The sequence below is a fragment of the Talpa occidentalis genome, unplaced genomic scaffold (genome assembly GCF_014898055.3).
Source record: "Talpa occidentalis isolate TD23 unplaced genomic scaffold, MPIMG_talOcc4v2.1 talOcc4.4, whole genome shotgun sequence".
Classification (NCBI taxonomy): domain Eukaryota; kingdom Metazoa; phylum Chordata; class Mammalia; order Eulipotyphla; family Talpidae; genus Talpa; species Talpa occidentalis.
Genome location: NW_023604295.1, coordinates 74442546 through 74460878, shown reverse-complemented (window position 1 = coordinate 74460878; position 18333 = coordinate 74442546).

The following is an 18333-nucleotide window of genomic DNA, read 5'->3' as shown; positions in this document are numbered from 1 at the left end:
CCAATTTAAATCTAAGAAAGAGGTCAGATGACAAGAGAAATAGCAAGTATCTTCCTCCAGTTATTGAGATGGAACTAGATAACTAGTAGTGATTCGCTGTTCTAATTTTCTTTGAAAAACTTCAGAAGATTGAATATGAGTCATTTTTTTCAGGATGTTCCAAGCAGCAATAAAGTCCTTCTTACGATAGCTTCCTTAAAGATTAGCTAGTTGATTTGTGAGTTGTAATGTCTTTTCTTTCAGTATGCGATTTTCTTCATGAACAGAAAGGGGAATCTTTGTGACATTATACGCAGTCTGGTAGATGGCTTCCACGCTGATTTGACTACATGGACAGATGAGCATGTTCAGCATGTTATAAATGGTGACCTAATATCCTGAGGTTACTTTGAGCTTATAGAACGTCACTCAACTCTAGCAGAGTGTCACCTTTCGATATAAGTGGGAGAGCTATGCTATTAACTTTTTTTCTGTGGCACTGAATAATCTCATGAGAGGCAATATTTTGTAGTTATTAGAGCTCACACTTGAAGCTATTTTTCCTGGGTTCAAATCCTGTCTGTCACTTAGATGCTCTATTATTCTGAGTAATTTTCATGTTTGTCTCTGCCCTGTTTGCAGAATAGTGATGGTAGGCTTATTCTTAGAATTAAATATTACTATTTATTATGTATTTATGCAACCGGGTGGTCCCCAGGAAAGGGGGAGGTTCCCTGCCCCACCCAAGGGAGGGTGGAGCTGAGCAGGAAGAGGAGAAGCTGCAGAAGAGACTGAGGAAGGAAGCTGGATGGAGCCAGGAGACCTGGAGGAGGCGCATGGAGCCTAGAGACACGTGAAGAAACTGCACTTGTCTTTTGGTCGTGGACTGGGTGACACAGATGTAGGTGAGACCCGTGGGGAGGTGACAAAGGTGACAATGGCAGCTTTTATCTGGATGTTGATTTTGCTCTTTTCCTTCCGGGCTTGTCCGGTTGTTTGTGACCCTTTTCTGTGGGTCCCCACTGGAAGATGCTTTAGACTTGTGGCAGGCCTTGGGGCCTTGTTCTGGGCCGATCCCATTTGGATGGAGTTTTACCCACGAGGGGATGGGTAACTTTGGGTGCTTCATTTAGAAACTAGACTCTTTGCCTTACCTGTATTGTTTCCTAGTTTTATTAAAGTTCCTTCCCATTAAAGTCTCATATGTTTTGTGTTGATGCGGCGGATGGCAGAACCCATTTAGAATAGGCAGGTTTACGGGGTTTGGGCTGCCCCTCTCCCTGTCCTATAACACTTAGAACAGTGTTTGGCACATAGTAAAAATTATTTTTTGAAATAAAATGACATTCTAAAAGAGTGTGTTGATGGATGGATATTATCTAAATTGCTGGAAGTTCTATTTTTCTGATATGATTGCCTGATTCTACTGCTCCCAATTAAATGGTTAACCCCTCTACTGCTTGCTACAATAAAGTTTTGGTTTTGATGAGAAGAAAGAAAACAATTATGGTCTTGGGCACTACAGCAATTGTTACAGAGCAAGTTTGAGAGATACCACTGCTTATTATTTGTACATTTGTAAATATGTTAGTGCAAGTCCTTGGAGTGAGGGAGGGTTTGGTTTGGAGAAAGGAGTAGGAAAGTGCTAAAGAAAGAAAAAGCACTAAAGGTAGTGATTTGGGCTTTGGGGAACTTATCCATGTCAGCAACTTACCTAAATTCTGATCCTGCTCAAGAAAGCTTGGATATTTCAAACATATATAACCGGTCCTCGAATAACATTGTTTGGTTCAAGATCACTTAATGTTGATGAGAAAAAAATTAATCATGGCCAAGACCACCATCTGTGTGGAGTTTGCACCTTCTCCTCAGGTCTACTTGTGTTTCCTCTCACCTCCCCAAGATGTGCATATTAGGTTGCTGGCATGTCTAAGTTGTGTTAATGGGGAAGTGTGTGTGTGTATGTGTGTCTTGCAGGGGAAGGGTGTCCTATTCAAGTTGGGATCCATCTTGTACTCTAAGATGCCAAACTAGATCTCAGTCACTCATGATATCGAACTGGAACAAATAGATTAGAGAATAAGTGGAATGTGTACAAATTATTATTTAATATTAGAAGAGCTTTGGGCCATTATATGTTTGGTGCTGCTTTTGTGACCACAACTGTGCTGTAGGAACTTAACTCTTATTTCTACAAGCCTACTGTATATTCACTTTCATCATTTTATTAAACTCATGGTTTCCATGACCCTTTAGACAACATTAAGACCTGCTATATTGGTTTAAGGTTATCTTGCGGAGGGGGAATATTGATATACATTGAGTTCCAAATCAAGAGCTATTCCATAATATATGCTTTAATCAGAAGAAATGATTTTCTCTTAAACTGTGAGATCTATAACAACATGTTTTATTCCATCTTAAACCTCCAGAGTCGTTTGTTTATTTATTTATCACTTCTAAACCTCTTAATCTAATTTGAGCCAAAGGACACAATGGAACATTCCTTTTTCAGTTGCACTTTCTAATGAACCTCTTTAAATGAATGGTGTCAAAAGTTTTCCTGCATATTGTCATGTGGTGCTTGTCTAAGAACTGAGAGCTGTTGCAACTGTAATTCACAGCTGTAATCACTCACCATCCTGGAGAGTTCTAGTTACTATAGAATCTAAATTAAAGTGTTTCCAGGAGATAGAATACTAGCATGGATTCCATTGAAATTTATTCTCAACAAGGTTTATCACAGAGTAAATTTTCTAGCTAAATCAAGTCCCCAAATACTATTATTGATGAAATAAATTCTGTAAAGACTGACTGTATATGTAAAAGGTATCCGCTAATTTACTTTTCTCTGAGAATAAGGTAAAACAATTATGTATAAAGTGGATGTTTTCCAAATTTGACTCATCCTGAGAATTACATGGGAAATTGATCTATGATCAGCTCTGAAATCTTTATTTTGGACAAATATCCCAATAATTTTAGAATCAGGGAGATATTTCCTTATAAAGTGAGGTACAAAATGGTTCGGACATACTAGGATATTTAAGGGAAAGTGGACAGTTTTTTGAGACTTAGCAGAATGATTCTCTTCTGGGCTTATAATCACTGCTTTTATAAATCAGAGAAATTAGATGCAGGAAGCTTGAATAAAAATAGAAGTCTAGAGGATGCAAGCTTACAAACCATTTTTATTCAACAAAGCTGACATGTTTTTTACATAAGGAAAACAAAAACATAATTGCCAAAAAATTATAGCTGTAATTCAATTCTCAAAACAATAATCATGCAGCTTCACTTAAAATCTCAAAATTTTGAGAGAATTGTGTGGGACTGATAACATGAGAGAAATTATATATCAGTCCAACCCATAGGAAGCATAGGGGCTAACAGAGTTTTAAATGTTGGCTAATATTTCTCCATGGTGGTCAAATAGTTAAATCAGTCACATCAATTTACTGGTGCTGGAAAAGAACAAGGGATGAGACAACAGAAATTCTTTGTTTTTTTAACTTACGTATAGTGACACAGATTATGAAAATATAATGTAACCCCCCCCCCACCATAGGCCAAAGCTCTTTCTGATAATAAAAATAGGCAAATCAGAACAAACCTATACTTGAAGCCCAACTTCAGATTTTTCCAATGTACCCCCTAGTATATTTGTATAGTCCATAGGTCCGAGTTCCTAAATTAGAGTTCTAATTGATATTCCTGCCAGTTACTAGTCTACAGTTCTCGATAATTCTCTCAGTGAGATGTCTATATTATTTCACCCTTCTTGGTTTCAAACTGTCCTTGAGCAGCTTCCTAGGATCTCATTTATTTAACTCCTGACCAACCACTAATATGCCTTAGAAACTTAAGGAATTATACATAGATGTCAAAGATGATCTTTATATAGATATATTTCCCTGAATCTTAAATGTATATTAACTGGCAATCCATGAAACTATATCTCTCATTCCATAAACCCACCTCTGCATTTGCATCTATTGCCATCAATATCCATATCACTTTAGTTATTTCTCAGTGTCATTAACTCAAACTGCACTGTAAATGTAATCCCAGAAAATTTTCCTTCTCATTTTTCTCCTCCTGCCCATTTCTCTTTTCTTTTTTTTTTTTTTCATACCACTGTCACTGCAATGAAAACCATCTTCATTGCAAAGAATTAGAGAACGCCTTCCAGGCACTGGTCTCTATAGAGCTATTGAGAACAGTTAGCTAGTCAGGGAGAAGTAGGGGTGTTTCATGTGTGAACATCATTGCACATTTTGATTATTTTATTTTATTTAAGATTTATTTTTTATTTATACAATAGCTGGGGTATGGGTCAGAGGCACAGGAGGGTGAGAGGAGTCACCAGAGACAGAGTGGGGAGGAGAAAATGTAGACAGACCGAAAGCACTGCTAAGGGGAGCAGCGGGCGTGACATGAGAGGTGTGCTGCGCCTTGTGGGAATCTCCCTGGCCGGCCAGGAATCGAACCTGCGCTGCAGAGGCTGCGGACAGCTTCACAGCACTGTGCTCAACCCACTGAGCCACCAGGGAGGCCCACATTTTGATTATTTTAGCAGATTTGCTTTCAGATAGGATTAGATCATCTTTATTTCTTCCTCCAGGACATGACTGGCTAGGAGTCCATACTGTGGTACAACAGATGACTATTTTGATATTTTCCTGCTCACCTATGTTTGCTTTGTACAGGCCCTATTTGATATTTGAATCACTCCAAGATGCCCCAAAGTGGTATACTGACAATTTTGAATAATTTGCAATTCAAAAAAACAATCAGTGAATGAATGACACCCTAAAACCTCTCTTTCTCCTAAAAGCTGAAATTTTCTTTGATCCTCCTCCTCTCTGTTTACCATGAAAGTAAGAAATAAATCTCTCTGTAAAAGTTACCCTTCCTGCATCAGAGACAAGGACTTGAGAAGCTGTGTAAAACAAGCTCTACTTAGTTCACTAAGTTTCTTGTCTTAAGCAGAACTTTTTTTTTTTTAAATAATAAATTTTATTGTTATATTCCCCATACAATTGCAGCCCCCCCATTCTGACCCCAATCCCTCCCCTCCCGCCCGCCCCCCTAAAAGTGTCTCTGGTTCATAGTTTTTTGTTGATTTTGATTTTCACTTTCTTAAAGTTATTCATTTTCCTGGTCCCTTATTTAAGTATTCTAGATTCCTGTTATGAGTGAGACCATCCGGTATTTTTCTTTTTCTTTCTGGCTTATTTCGCTGAGCATGAACCCTTCCAGTGCCATCCATGTTGCTGCAAATTGCATGTGTTTATCTTTTTTGAATGCTGAGTAATATTCCATGGTATATATGTACCACATCTTCTTGATCCAGTCATCTATTTTTGGGCATTTGGGTTGTTTCCAAAGCTTAGCTATTGTAAACAGTGCTGCTGTAAACATAGGGGTGCAGGTGCTCTTTGGAATTGATGTGTCTTTTGGGTAAATACCTAGGAGTGGAATTGCTGGATCATATGGAAGTTCTATGTTTAGTAGGTCCAGAAATCTCCACACAGCTCTCCATAGTGGTTGGACCAGTTTGCACTCCCACCAACAGTGCAGAAGAGTTCCTTTTTCTCCACACCCTCGCCAACATTTGTTGTTGCTAGTTTTTTTAATATGTGCCATTCTCACTGGTGTAAGATGGTATCTCATGGTAGTTTTGATTTGCATTTCCCTGATGACAAGTGATGTTGAACATTTTTTCATATGCCTGTTGGCCATTTGCATTTCCTCTTCAGAGAAGTTTCTTTTTAGCTCTTCTGCCCATTTTTTGACTGGATTATTTTCTTTGTTGTTGTTGAGTCTTGTCAGCTCTTTGCAGATTTTTGTGATCAGTCCTTTATCATTAGTGTTGTGTGCAAAAATGTTCTCCCAGTTGGTGGGGTTTCTCTTTGTTTTTGTTATTGTCTCTTTTGCTGTGCAGAAGCTCTTTAATTTGATGTAGTCCCAGCTGTTTATCTTTGCCTTCACTATCACTGCTTTGGGTGATGTGTCTGTAAAGATGTCTTTGATGTGCAAATCACGTAGTGTTTCACCTATATTTCCTTCTATGTATTTTATGGTTTCAGGTCTTATGTCTAGTTCTTTAATCCATTTTGAGTTGATTTTTGTGTATGGTGTGAGGTAGTGGTCAAGCTTCATTCTTTTGCATGTAGCGACCCAGTTTTCCCAGCACCATTTATTGAACAAACTTTCTTTGCTCCAATGCATAGTCTTTGCTCCTTTGTCAAAGATTAGTTGACCATAAATCTGTGGGTTTATTTCTGGATTTTCTATTCGATTCCATTGGTCTGTATGTCTGTTCTTATTCCAATACCATGCAGTTTTGATGATTATGGCTTTGTAGTATAGTTTGAAGTCTGGGAGTGTGATGCCTCCATTCCCTTCTTTTTTTTTCAGAACTTTTAAGAATTTTTGTCTGGTCTGTTCTTCACAGATTTTTTTTTTTAATGCTAGTTTGATAAAGTCTATATGCTAATTGTTTTGGTCATTCACATGGATCCCTATCCTGTGGCCCTTATTGAGCAAAAAAAATTAAATAGGTTTTTTTTTTCTTGCTAATATCTCAAGTATCCTTTTTTCTGGGTCAACCAAATGATGTAAGGGGGAAGAATCCTAATATTTTCCCCTGTATTTTACATGTCATCTGAACAGGTTGGTCTGCAATTTTAAGACATCGTGTACTTTTGCCATCATTTGTAAATTTGTAGCTAAAACTTTTCAGCACTTGCCTACTTTTGACATTGTTATTATTCAAGCACTATCATCTTACCTTTTGCATACTTAGCTGCCCTGGAGATAAATAATCCAATTATTCAAATATCATTAGATCCAAGTGTGCTAAGAGCAAAAAAGAAAATACAGAGGCCACTTTCAAACCCTCTCATCTGTCAATACATGGCCAGATCAGACCCAGACTAAAACTAATATCTTTTCCCCTACATCAAACTGCCACTGATCTACAGTTTAAATTTACTTTTTCTTTTTGTTTTAAAACTGCCAAAATAGAAGTAAAAAGATCCAATTAAAATTTAACTTATTGTTAGGTAGTAGGAGGAAAAGTAATGTCTTTTTATGGTTCATTCACTGAAGTACAATATATAATTAATTAAATTAAAAAATTCCTTTGAACATCATTTTTAAATAAGTACACTGGAAATTAGTAATAGAATGTCACTGCTATTCCTATGGAAACCAATGTGCATAATCTATGATTTGTTGGGCCACAAATTGTAAAAGATAAAATGAACAGTTTAATCTCTAAGGTTTAAAAATATGAAATTCTTTACCAATCACTAACATAATAATTTGTATGGGAATACTTTATACCCTGAAAAACTATCTATGTGCAGGTAGCAGGAAGGAAAAGAAACATCGTAAGACAGGGAAATATTCCAAATACTTAATCAGAGCTTTTTTGGATACACCAGAAAATGATTGCATGTTTATAGTGGTATAATGGAAAAATACTTCTCTGACAATTGTCAAAAAAAATAAATAGAAAATTAGAACAATCAATATGCTCTGATTATCCTAGAAAAAAAAGGATATAATTTTCAACCTTAATAAAACTCAAACATCCAAGTCACCCTCCTGCTGTTCTATTTGAATATTTTTTAGTTATCAGCTTAACATTATAAAAACTCAGAATGAAACCAATTGTAACAATATTCAAATTCTCAGAAATGATATAAAATCATATCTTCAATTATAATAGAGTTCCTCAAGCTGGTGACATTCTTTGAAAGCCTGTATTCTTTCCCAGATACCATCGCAAATATGGAACAAGCAAGTTCATCAGTTTCCATTTCTATCATGCTCTGCATCCAGTCCAGGAAGAGGGCCCCTGATTGTGCACTCCTGGGATTTTAGGTGAAAGCTTTTGTGTTATAGGATTATCCAGATTAATCCTGTTCTTTCCATCCCTATTCCTTAGAACACTAAAGATTCTGCTTTAGCCTTTCCAGGCCATTGCATTTGGCTAAAGGATTTATTCTCCTCCCGGTTTCCTATTCTTCCTTCTATTTCAGGATCGAACCTGACTCCCTCGGTTCTTCCATAGCCGCTGTTCATGGGTTCTTATCATTGCCACATAACCAATGGTCTGTAATAAGATATTCTTTCATTTAAGACAGCAGGCTTGAAAGAGTTGGGGGAGGGGATATGGTGGAGTAAAGGAACATGCACACTTGTCTTTACATGACTTTATTAACAGTTGATTCCACATTTTGGATATTTTGTCAACAGTCTGTGATTCATAGGCCGAGTTCTGTTCCAAGACATGACTGGTTTCCCTTGCAGCATAGCTCTGCCAAATTAATTTACAAAAAACAAGTTCCAACCAACTTTCTTAATATAATTCCCAATGTAATATTCAATTACAGCTTTATTCCTTCATAACCCATAGAATACATTTTCTAATGACTACAAGCTACCTTTGCACACAGTAGCTGGCATCACAGGTTTTTAGTTTTGAAACTATTAGTTGGGCTTTGTCAATAAATTCTTCATTATGTAACTGGAAACACACACATATACATATACACACAGAAATAGACATATATACCTGTAACACTAGCCTTTTTACTCCATGACTAGGATTTCTGTGTGCACTTGAAACTGTGCACAGCCAAGGGAGGCAGATTTGATCCTGGACATGTGGTTTTAGTCCAGGTTCTACAACTAACTGTGTGACTAAACAACTCCTAGACAAATTCTTGAAGGTTAAGTTTGAGCATCCATTACTTCCTTTGGGCTATTGTGAGAAATTATCAATGTGGTCGAATGGCCAAATGTCCTTATAAAAATTGCAGAAATGGGAATTTTAACCATAATTAATTAAGATTGCAGTTTCTATCCATGATAAATTCCCATTTAGTAGACATTCACTTTCATTAGGTGCCATTCTACTGGTCATTGGCAGATTTTTGGATCTGGCAAGAAGTAGTTAGGACAGTGAATTTAGCCTAAATTGGATATAACTATATGGCTGGGCAGTCACTTTTTGTAAATATACAGAAGATCCTGTGTGGAATGACTTGTAGAAATACCTTTTTTTCCACTATATTGACATACTCAAGATGAAGACACAAGGTCACAGGCCACCAGTGGTCAGCCAGTTACCTGAATACCATCATTTTCTTTGTACAGTATCTAAAGTTGCTAATATTCTATATTTCCCTTACTACTTGGCATATAATTTTATATTGATAATTTTGTATTCTTAAATCTTATATAAAATGTGGGTCCCACAAGTACTTAATCTACTTTTGTGTAAGTTAATTTTCTTTCTTAGGTCACACGTTTTCAAATAATGAAGAGTTGAATGTTATTTCCATCTAATGAATCTAAGAGAAAAAACAAGAGGGTATAGGAAAAATAAGAAATATTTCTTTTAAATGTACGTCAATGTCCTAAACTCTGACAAAATAGAAACTTTCACTTTTTTTTCAAATATGGCAGTCCCCTTCCCAATGTATTAATGCTGTGCCTTCACATATAATTACCTCTTTTCTTTGTATGAGCAATTATAACTCAGTCTTCCAAATGGAGCTCAAGGTAAATCCTTCTGTATTAGAATTTTACTACTGTGTAACAAATCACCACACATTTAACGGCTTAAAATAATATATATTTATCATCTCACAAACTCTGTGGATCAGAAGTCTTGTCACAACTTACATGGTCTTCTGCTCAGTCTCACAGAACTGCAATCAGATGTTGGCTTAGACTGTAGTTTCATCAGAGACTTGTCTGAGAAATGATTTACTGCCATACTTCTTCTTTGGCATAACTCATCTTTTTAATTTTTTTTTAAAGATTTATTTTATTTATGCATACAAGAGCTGGGGTGTTGGCCAGATATATGGTGGGGGGGAGGTGAGAGGATTCACCAGAGACAAGAGTGGGGAGCAGAACAGTCAGATCTACTGAAATACACTGCCGAGGGGAGCGGCGGGCAAGACAGGAGAGGTCTGCTGCACCATGTGAGTCAGCAACCTGGCCAGGGATCGAACTCATGGTTTAGTGTCTGCGGATAGCTTCATGGTGCTGAGACTTAACCACTTGTGCCACCTGTGAGGCCCCATAATTCATCTTCTTCTAGATATACTACTTAAGTCCTGTTTTCTTGCTGCCTCTCAGCTGTGGTCTGTTCTCAACTCCACTGTTCTTTTTCACTTATCTGTGTAGATCTGGTTTCCACATAGTAGCTCGCCTCTTCAAAACTAGAAAGGGACTACCTGACATCCAGAAACAACCTAGGTAAGTAGATGGTGTACCATTTAATAATAAAATAGAAATGGGCATCTAAGAATATGGTAGATAGAGCCTAATTTGGGGAGCTATATTAATTTTCAGATTCCCATCAGATGTCCAAACAAAGATGGCAAATGCAGTGACAATCTGAGTTTGGAAGTCAGGGCCCTCTCTGGACTAGAGACACACAGTGACAAAAGCATGAGCTCGGAGCTACTGTTGGTCAAACTTGGTTTCAGATTCGAGATTCTCCATTTACTAGTGATGTGACTTCTGTTAAGTCTCTTAACACACCCTGTCTTGGTTCCACCTTCTATAAAATGGAGAAAATGGTTAATATTAATTAAATTAAATTAAATCTGTAAAAATAGAATAACTAAAAAGTACATTCAGGAAATGGTGGTTTAATATGAGTGAGTGTAAAATATATCTTACAACACTTATAGACCTGTAAATGGCATAAGTAGGAAGAGAGACACTTGTAGACCTGTAATAGGCATAAGTAGGAAGAACTCATAGCAAAATTAGTCCTTAGAAGAAGAGGAAAGTGGTGCCATATTCCAAAGTCCAGACATTCTCTAAATGGGAACCTCAAGGTGAACTCTTCTGAATCAACAACTGGCATTGTTCCCTGTCCTGCCAGGAAAGACCTGTGCATGTTAATTTCATTGAGAATCAAATATAATTCTTTGACTTGGAGCATTGTTTTTTTTAACAGAGCTAGACTGAGCTTGTAAGGCAGTTCAGGAGAGTGTGTAGCTTGAACTCAGTTATTTCACAGGGATTTCATGTTATAGATTTCACAAGCCAAATTAAATACTGAGGAGGGAATTTCCACAATTTCCTACTTACTAGCAAAGGCTATCTGGGGTTAATAGCATCCCAATCCTGCTAGCCCCTTCAAATTCTTTGGCAAAATCAGGAAAATAAAGAGAAGCAGCACAGAAGTAAGGGAGATTTAATGCCAGGAATGTGCAGATACAATCTAAGGAAAAGCTGGAGACAGGGACTGAGGAATAGCTTCTGTGTATATTAAACAATGAACGAGGTTTTTCTGTTTTGAAAAGTTTAATTCCAATCAAGATTTAACAACTGTTTCCCATTTTTTTTTTCTTCCTCCTCCTTAAAATGTCTGCACTTTTTCAAAGCTCCCTTAATAGAAACACAGTATCTTCTCACAGTTCAAGCTCATAACTGAAAAGTAAACAAATGGCAAGCTGAAAAGTCATTTGTATAAACGACAAACCAGAGCCCTTTCTATTCACTGTTCTGCCACCTTCTTCATGGTTGTAACAACCTTTCTGAATAATTTCTTTATCTATAACATAAGCAGGTGGGACTGGTATAGAAGGGAACTTCCTGCTCTAGTGTTTTGTGATTTGAATCCTCTCTTATGTTAATAAAGTAGGTAACACCTGGTCACAGCATATGCCTTCACAATAAATTGTTTTATTTTTCTTTTCAAAATGGGATGAGGACGAAGACTGAGGAAAGAAAAACACATTTCATATGGTAGGACATTGCTGTTTTTTGTTAGAATGTCCACTGTTTAGACTCTGTGTGTTTGTATCTGCATTTTACACAACTCCAAATTTGACCTTTTTTTTCTGGAAAATTTGAGTGATTTTCATGATGGAAATATTAAGGAATAAATATTAAAGAACAGGTAAAAATTATTTTAATTCTTAAGGTTGTCATCTTATAGGATGGGGGATCAATCATTACCTCTAGGTCAAATAAAAAAATGAAAGGAATAATTAAATTTTGAGAAAATGTTATTGCCATAGTGAAAATGGAAATAAGTGTATCAATTTTTGGATTCTTTGAATTGAGACAACAGAATACATCAAGGATCTGTTAAAATTTTTGTAGAATATGAATGAAATGTAGGGAAATATGATTTACTCTTTGTTATTCATATGTTAATACCACTTCCCATTTCTTTATCTTTTTGTTATTGAAGAGGAGGATAATCACCCCTAATTCGAAGCAGGGGGCATATAAAGATGAGGCATCTTTCTTTTGTTGCCTAGTCATTTAATTCCTGTCCAAAGAATCTGAACAAAACTACATACATATGGAGGCCAGAAGATAGTCATAGAAGGATACAGGAAGTTCCAAGAAAAACAATTTTCTCACTTTTCCAGGCGATGCCATAATTTTCTATAAGCTCTCCAGTTGAAAGAGTGAAGAATCAGACTCAGTGGATATTGATGCTCATAATTTTAAGATTTTGTTGAAATAGATTATTGATTGATTTTTACCTTGATCTTCACCTCAGTAAAAATCAATGTTTGTTTGTTATAATTATCTCTGTAAGCCATATGCATCTCCAGCTAATAACATATTTTCTGATGTCAATAATATTTTGAGTTGTGAATAAAAGCGTTAATAATTTACCATTAAGGTTAAATGAGCATTAGAATTTAGTCAGTTAAGTTTTATATCAAACACTTAGAATAATGTGGAATTACTAAATTATTAAAGCAAATAATAAGCTTTTGCCTTTCCTTTTCTCATTATTATTTCTGTCCTTTTAATATATTCCCAATGTGGTATCAGTTCTGGATCTATACAATAGACTCATGTTTTTCGGAAAAGAGAGAAAACTATGAAAATTTAAATACAAAAATCACTTGTGTTTTTTTCAGTGCTGCTATTTGTCAACTGATTAATTTTAGCTTCGTTTAATTTGCCTAGGAAATTTAGGAAGATCCTGCATGCAAAATGCAAAAGCATTTTTTAGAGACTGGTTCAGTAATATAAAAGTAAGGTAATATAGGGCACAATTTTTACCAGTAGCCTCTGTAAAGACGTGACTGTGGAATTTTGGCCGTGCTTGAGATACGTGCTCAGTGCAGCTTCCTACTTGGACATGTGAACTACAGCAAGCAGAGAAACAAGATCTTTTACAGTGACTGCATGGATGCTATTTGTGTATGTGGAAGGACTAGTGGTGTAAGAGGAAGACAGAAGTAGGTGTCAATGTTGCCAGCGTGGCCATTTGAATAAGGATGGGGTGAAATTCATCAAGCAGCACCACATAATTGTTCATGCCTGCAAGGAAAGAGAAGTAAATGACTTATGGTGACTTGAAGTAAACAATAGAAGGGGTGATTTATTTTGAAAAACATCAAAAACCAAGAAAAGAAACTCAGTGGGCAACTGTCTTGAATGAGTTTAATATGTCTGCTCACCTATTTGTATATATCCTTGTGTTGTGTAGTGTAGGTGTAGATGTTTAATTTTATAGAAAGGTTATTCTGCTAAAAAACTTCATTATCTTACCCCCTTTCCATTCATTTGTTTTTATTATCCACTTATCTGTGTGCATTCAAGCTCTTGCTTCTAATTGCTGCATAATATTCCGTAGAACTCCTCCATGATATTCTACAGCATTGCTTGGGATTGGGTAGTTTTTGGCATTATTCATAGATATTTCTAGTTCTGACACGTGTGAATACATGGGAGGAGATATAATTTTGGTTAACGAAAGTAGGCAGATATAAACAGGTATCACTCCTGGTCTGGAACGTATTTGTTAATGTCAGTCTGGTTAATTAAAATTCTTCAAAACTCATCTTTCCCTTTCACAGTGTCTGACTGTGTCAGAGGTGGTGGCTTCACCCTCTGTTCTGAGAGAATACAATGAGTTGACTTGTGAGTCTGTGGTGAGGGCTTGTACTGTGAAAATATCCAAACCTATGTTGCTGAAAATAAGGGTTTTGGAGGTTACCACAGCATAATATATTCTCTCCTGATTTAATCCTCATAGATGCCCCTTCATCATCCTGTGTCAGATTATTTTGTGAATGTATAACCAGGAATATTGGGGTATTGGCTGAATGCAGTTTAAACTGAATAAGTATTGTGAGAGTGCTCTTGAGTAAAGTAAGCTCGTCTGGTTTCTCCACATCCACACTAATAATCACCACTATTCAACTTTCTAGTTTCTGCCAATCAGGTGGTTATAAAGTGGTAAATTATTTTTACTTTAATTTGCATTTCTCTGATTACAAATGAGCTTGAGGATCTCTTCATATACTTGATAGCTATTTGTGTTTAACTGTCTGTTTATCATCTGTTCCTATCATTTGCCCATATTAGGTTCTCCTCACAGAAATATGTTTAAAATCATATGGTATTTTTACTCATACAATATATCGTATTTTAAAAACAGTTTCTTTTTTCCTAAAAGAGGAAAGGTATATTTATAGAAACTTTTTCTTTCCAATCTCTTTAATAATGATTTCTTACTTAATTCAAAGGACAATCTCATACACACTTGTCCCTATAGCACTGTGAAATAGAGTGTTGGAATCTTTTCTTGTTTGAGTCCTTTGTGCATTCCATTTTAGTCTATTCCATTTTCATTGTTACATTTTAGTTCCTTTGATAATGCTTTTTAATGTCTTTTGTTCAGCTATTCTGTCCTCTCTGATTTTTTTTCCTTCCCCACAAAGACTCATGGATCCAACTTTTATACTCACGATAGTGAAGTAAACAAATCTCCCACCTTAACTTCTATTGTTAGGGCTGCACATTTCACTAAATATTTAGCCTCCCTACCTAATTATCTTCTCTTACCATCATCCCAAACTCAGCCAGTTAAGAGGGAAATAAAAATATCACTTGAAAAAGTATGTCACCTTCATATATTATAAACCATTTATGTCAGTTGTAAATCATCTTTTATTGTTAAAATGGAAACCTTCAAGTTACCTTTGATATTTAATTATCTTTTATCTGCTAGGCTGCATCATAAATTTGGATGTTCTCCCATTCCAAATGCTTTTTGGCTTTGCCCCTTTTTCTCTGATACCACGTTCCCTTATCCACTGCTGCCTTCCTAGCAAGAAGTTTACCACCTAAGACCAAGAGCAGAGGTATATATACTGACTAGCCTTTGTGATGAGGGTTTTATATCATTTCACATAAATGCCACATTTTTATTACACTGCTACTGCGTTAAATATTTTTATATTTTGTTTTGCTTTTTTTCCCCCAATTGCATAAATATTGAACAGTGATATTTTATGCTATTAGAATGATTAAATAATAAAAATTATGTGAAGTAAAATACAACATTCCACCTTAACATTTACCTACCCCAAAGTCTTCAGGTCTTATCTATTTCTATGCATGCATCTTACACATAAATTGTTCTCTAAATGATTACATATAGAGAGTGTGTATAAATGTGATTTTTTTTTTGTTTTTGCTTAACCTTTTACCTTGGTAAATGTGGTTGAATCAGGTTAATTTCTGCCTAGTGTGGATGGTCAATAGAGGAAAAGTTGACTGTTAACAAGATACCTGTGAGAAGCTTTTATAATAATCCACTTGAAGGATGATAAAAGCTTGCCCTTAGTGAATGTCAACTAAACTAGGGCGCAAGGCTGATTAGTAAGAAAGAATTGCTAGGATGTGACACTCACTTTTTTGTGGACTGTGTAGTAGATGATGGTGACCACTCCTAGTTTTCTGTTGGAAAGATCAGAGAGTAAGTGGCAGTGTTACCTTAAATATAGAACCCAGGAAGAAGAGCAGGTAGAAAGGAAAAGGGAAATTGATTTAGGGCATGTAAGCAACTGAAGTTAACATCTTTATATGTTAACTTGTGAGGAATTAAGTTCAGAATTTAGGTTCTCCCTAAATTCTGGGAATTTGATATAGAAGGACAAGATTTACTCAAATTTGTCATACATTTTGCTTTTGGCTATGAATTATTGAAGTTTTATATTTCATTTTATTAAGACCATATTGTAATGGTGTCCTTAATTTCATCATTTATGGCAGCTAACATAGGTTATGATGGAATATTTTTGAACAGGAAATAGTGTGGAAATGAACATAAAGTTTTATTTGTAGAGTGGATTTGGAGTTAGTTTTATTAATTTACTGTTCTGAGATATCTTAGGGTCATCTAGGTGCAAAACCTGTGTTCCACACCAGTGATCCCAAGATGAACCACTAAGCATTAGTAGTTTGTAGTCAAGGAAAGTGGAGGCAAGACTTCATGTGTGGTGCCTTATGTGATGAGGATAGTCATGAATCTGGTTGACTTATTAAGATAAGACTGTTCAGAAAACAAACAGCAAAAAAAAAAAAAAAAAGAAGCTGGGAATAACTGGGTTAGAACATATATTTTTTCACTCCTTCAATTTCCATGAGTAGAAAACACTCAAGTCTTCTCTCTACCTCCCTGATTTTTCTCCCTTAGAGTACAGGATTTGCTTATCTGATTAGTGATTTTTGTCATCAGAAATTCTTCTGTATTTCCTTCTCTTTGCTAGATAACTCCTAGTGGAGAACATATGTCCTGTCCTACAATGTGGCACATCGTTTGAGGGACCTGCTCTCCATTTAGAAGTCGATAATGGCCCATACTCCTGTGACTTAATAGGTGAATCTCCCTAAAATGTGATCTACTACTGGAAAGTACAAAGCTCACAGATACAAATTATTTTCTCAGTGTTAGCCTTGTAGAGTCAGAGTCAAGTTTTGGTATCATTTACTTTATTCTTTCATTTATCTCTTTACTCAGCTAACACTTGAGAACTATTGTAAATAGTGCTGCGATAAATGTTGGAATGCATAGATGCCTTTGAATTCATGTCTTTGCATTCTTCAGGTAGATACCTAGGAGTGGAATATTTGGATCATATGGTAGATCTATTTTTAATATCCTGAGAAAACTCCATTTTGTTTTCCATAGGGACTGGTCCAGTCCACCTTCCCAGAATTTTTAAAACTTTCATTCTGCATATGTTTTTAGGACCTAATTTCTGCTATTGGCTTCCAGATGCTAGATGACATCCTCTTTCATATCTGTTCAAAAAACAAAAAAGCTTATCTTATTATAGTTTCTGGCATCTAGTTGTGACTCAATACATTTTTCTTTACATCACTAATTAGTACTAGAAAACTTGTCTCTTTGATGTGATTCCTTACTTTCTTTTAATAACTCTTCTAAAACATCTTATGAACTATTTTTATTCCAAAATGCCTGCTTTATACTGGAAAACATTTTGGTAGGGATCAAAACTGAGAATATTTGCTAACTTTTATAGTATATATTTCTTTGGTAGGATAGGAGAGAGAAACAAAATGAATTCCAAACTCAGGGATTGTGGCAATGGCACTTAGGAATGTATTCCTTTTTGGACTTAATTTTTTATGCAAGAAGATAATGGTAAATACACTGGTCTTGTTTTTTTGGTTTTATTTTTATTTATTTATTTATTTATTTATTTATTATGTGTGTGTGTATGGATAGAACAGAGAAAGCATGGAAGGTATCATCGATCTGAACTATTGATGAAGTGTATATTTCCACCACAGCAATTCAGTTCATCTTTGATTTGGGCAAGTCATTAAGGGGAAGTAAGGACAGTATAGTTTAAAAAAATAGAATTAAAAAGGAGGAGAGAAGGGAAACATGCCTGCTAATTCAGCCTTACCAATAGCCTGTAGCAAGGTACTATAATAAAGGAGAAAAATTTAAAAGAATGTTTCTTTTTCTCTGCATCCCTCTTGGGCAGTCCGGAAGCTGGGTAGGATATTTTTAATACTCTAGATGAATCACCACTACAGTCATACTTGTCATCTTAAAGATGAAAATATTGTGGTGGGGAGAAAATTACTTTGTGAAAATATTTTTGAATGGTTTTCCTTTTGCAGAATGAGGAATGTTCAGTTTTGCATCTCTAGATACCTACTGCCAAATTATCCTCCCAAACTCTACCAGTTTACAGTCTCATCAATCATGTATGGAAGTAACACATAGCCTTTTGAAAAGAGTATTTTTAAATCCTACTTTCATTTTTGTTAATCCTGATTTACCCATACTTCTCAATCTCTCCATGGAGTAGAACTACTATATCCAAATTTAACATCGCCATTCCCATTTTCAGTTCAGCTGTGGGCTTGATGTTTCTTTGTCCAAAGTTTAGATATTTGATATTTCATTGTTCTTTCTTAAATCTAAGGAAATTTCCTAGAATTTTTCCTAGAAAAATTTTTCCTAGAAAAATCACTCATCCTTCCCAGGAAAGATATGTTATTCTCATT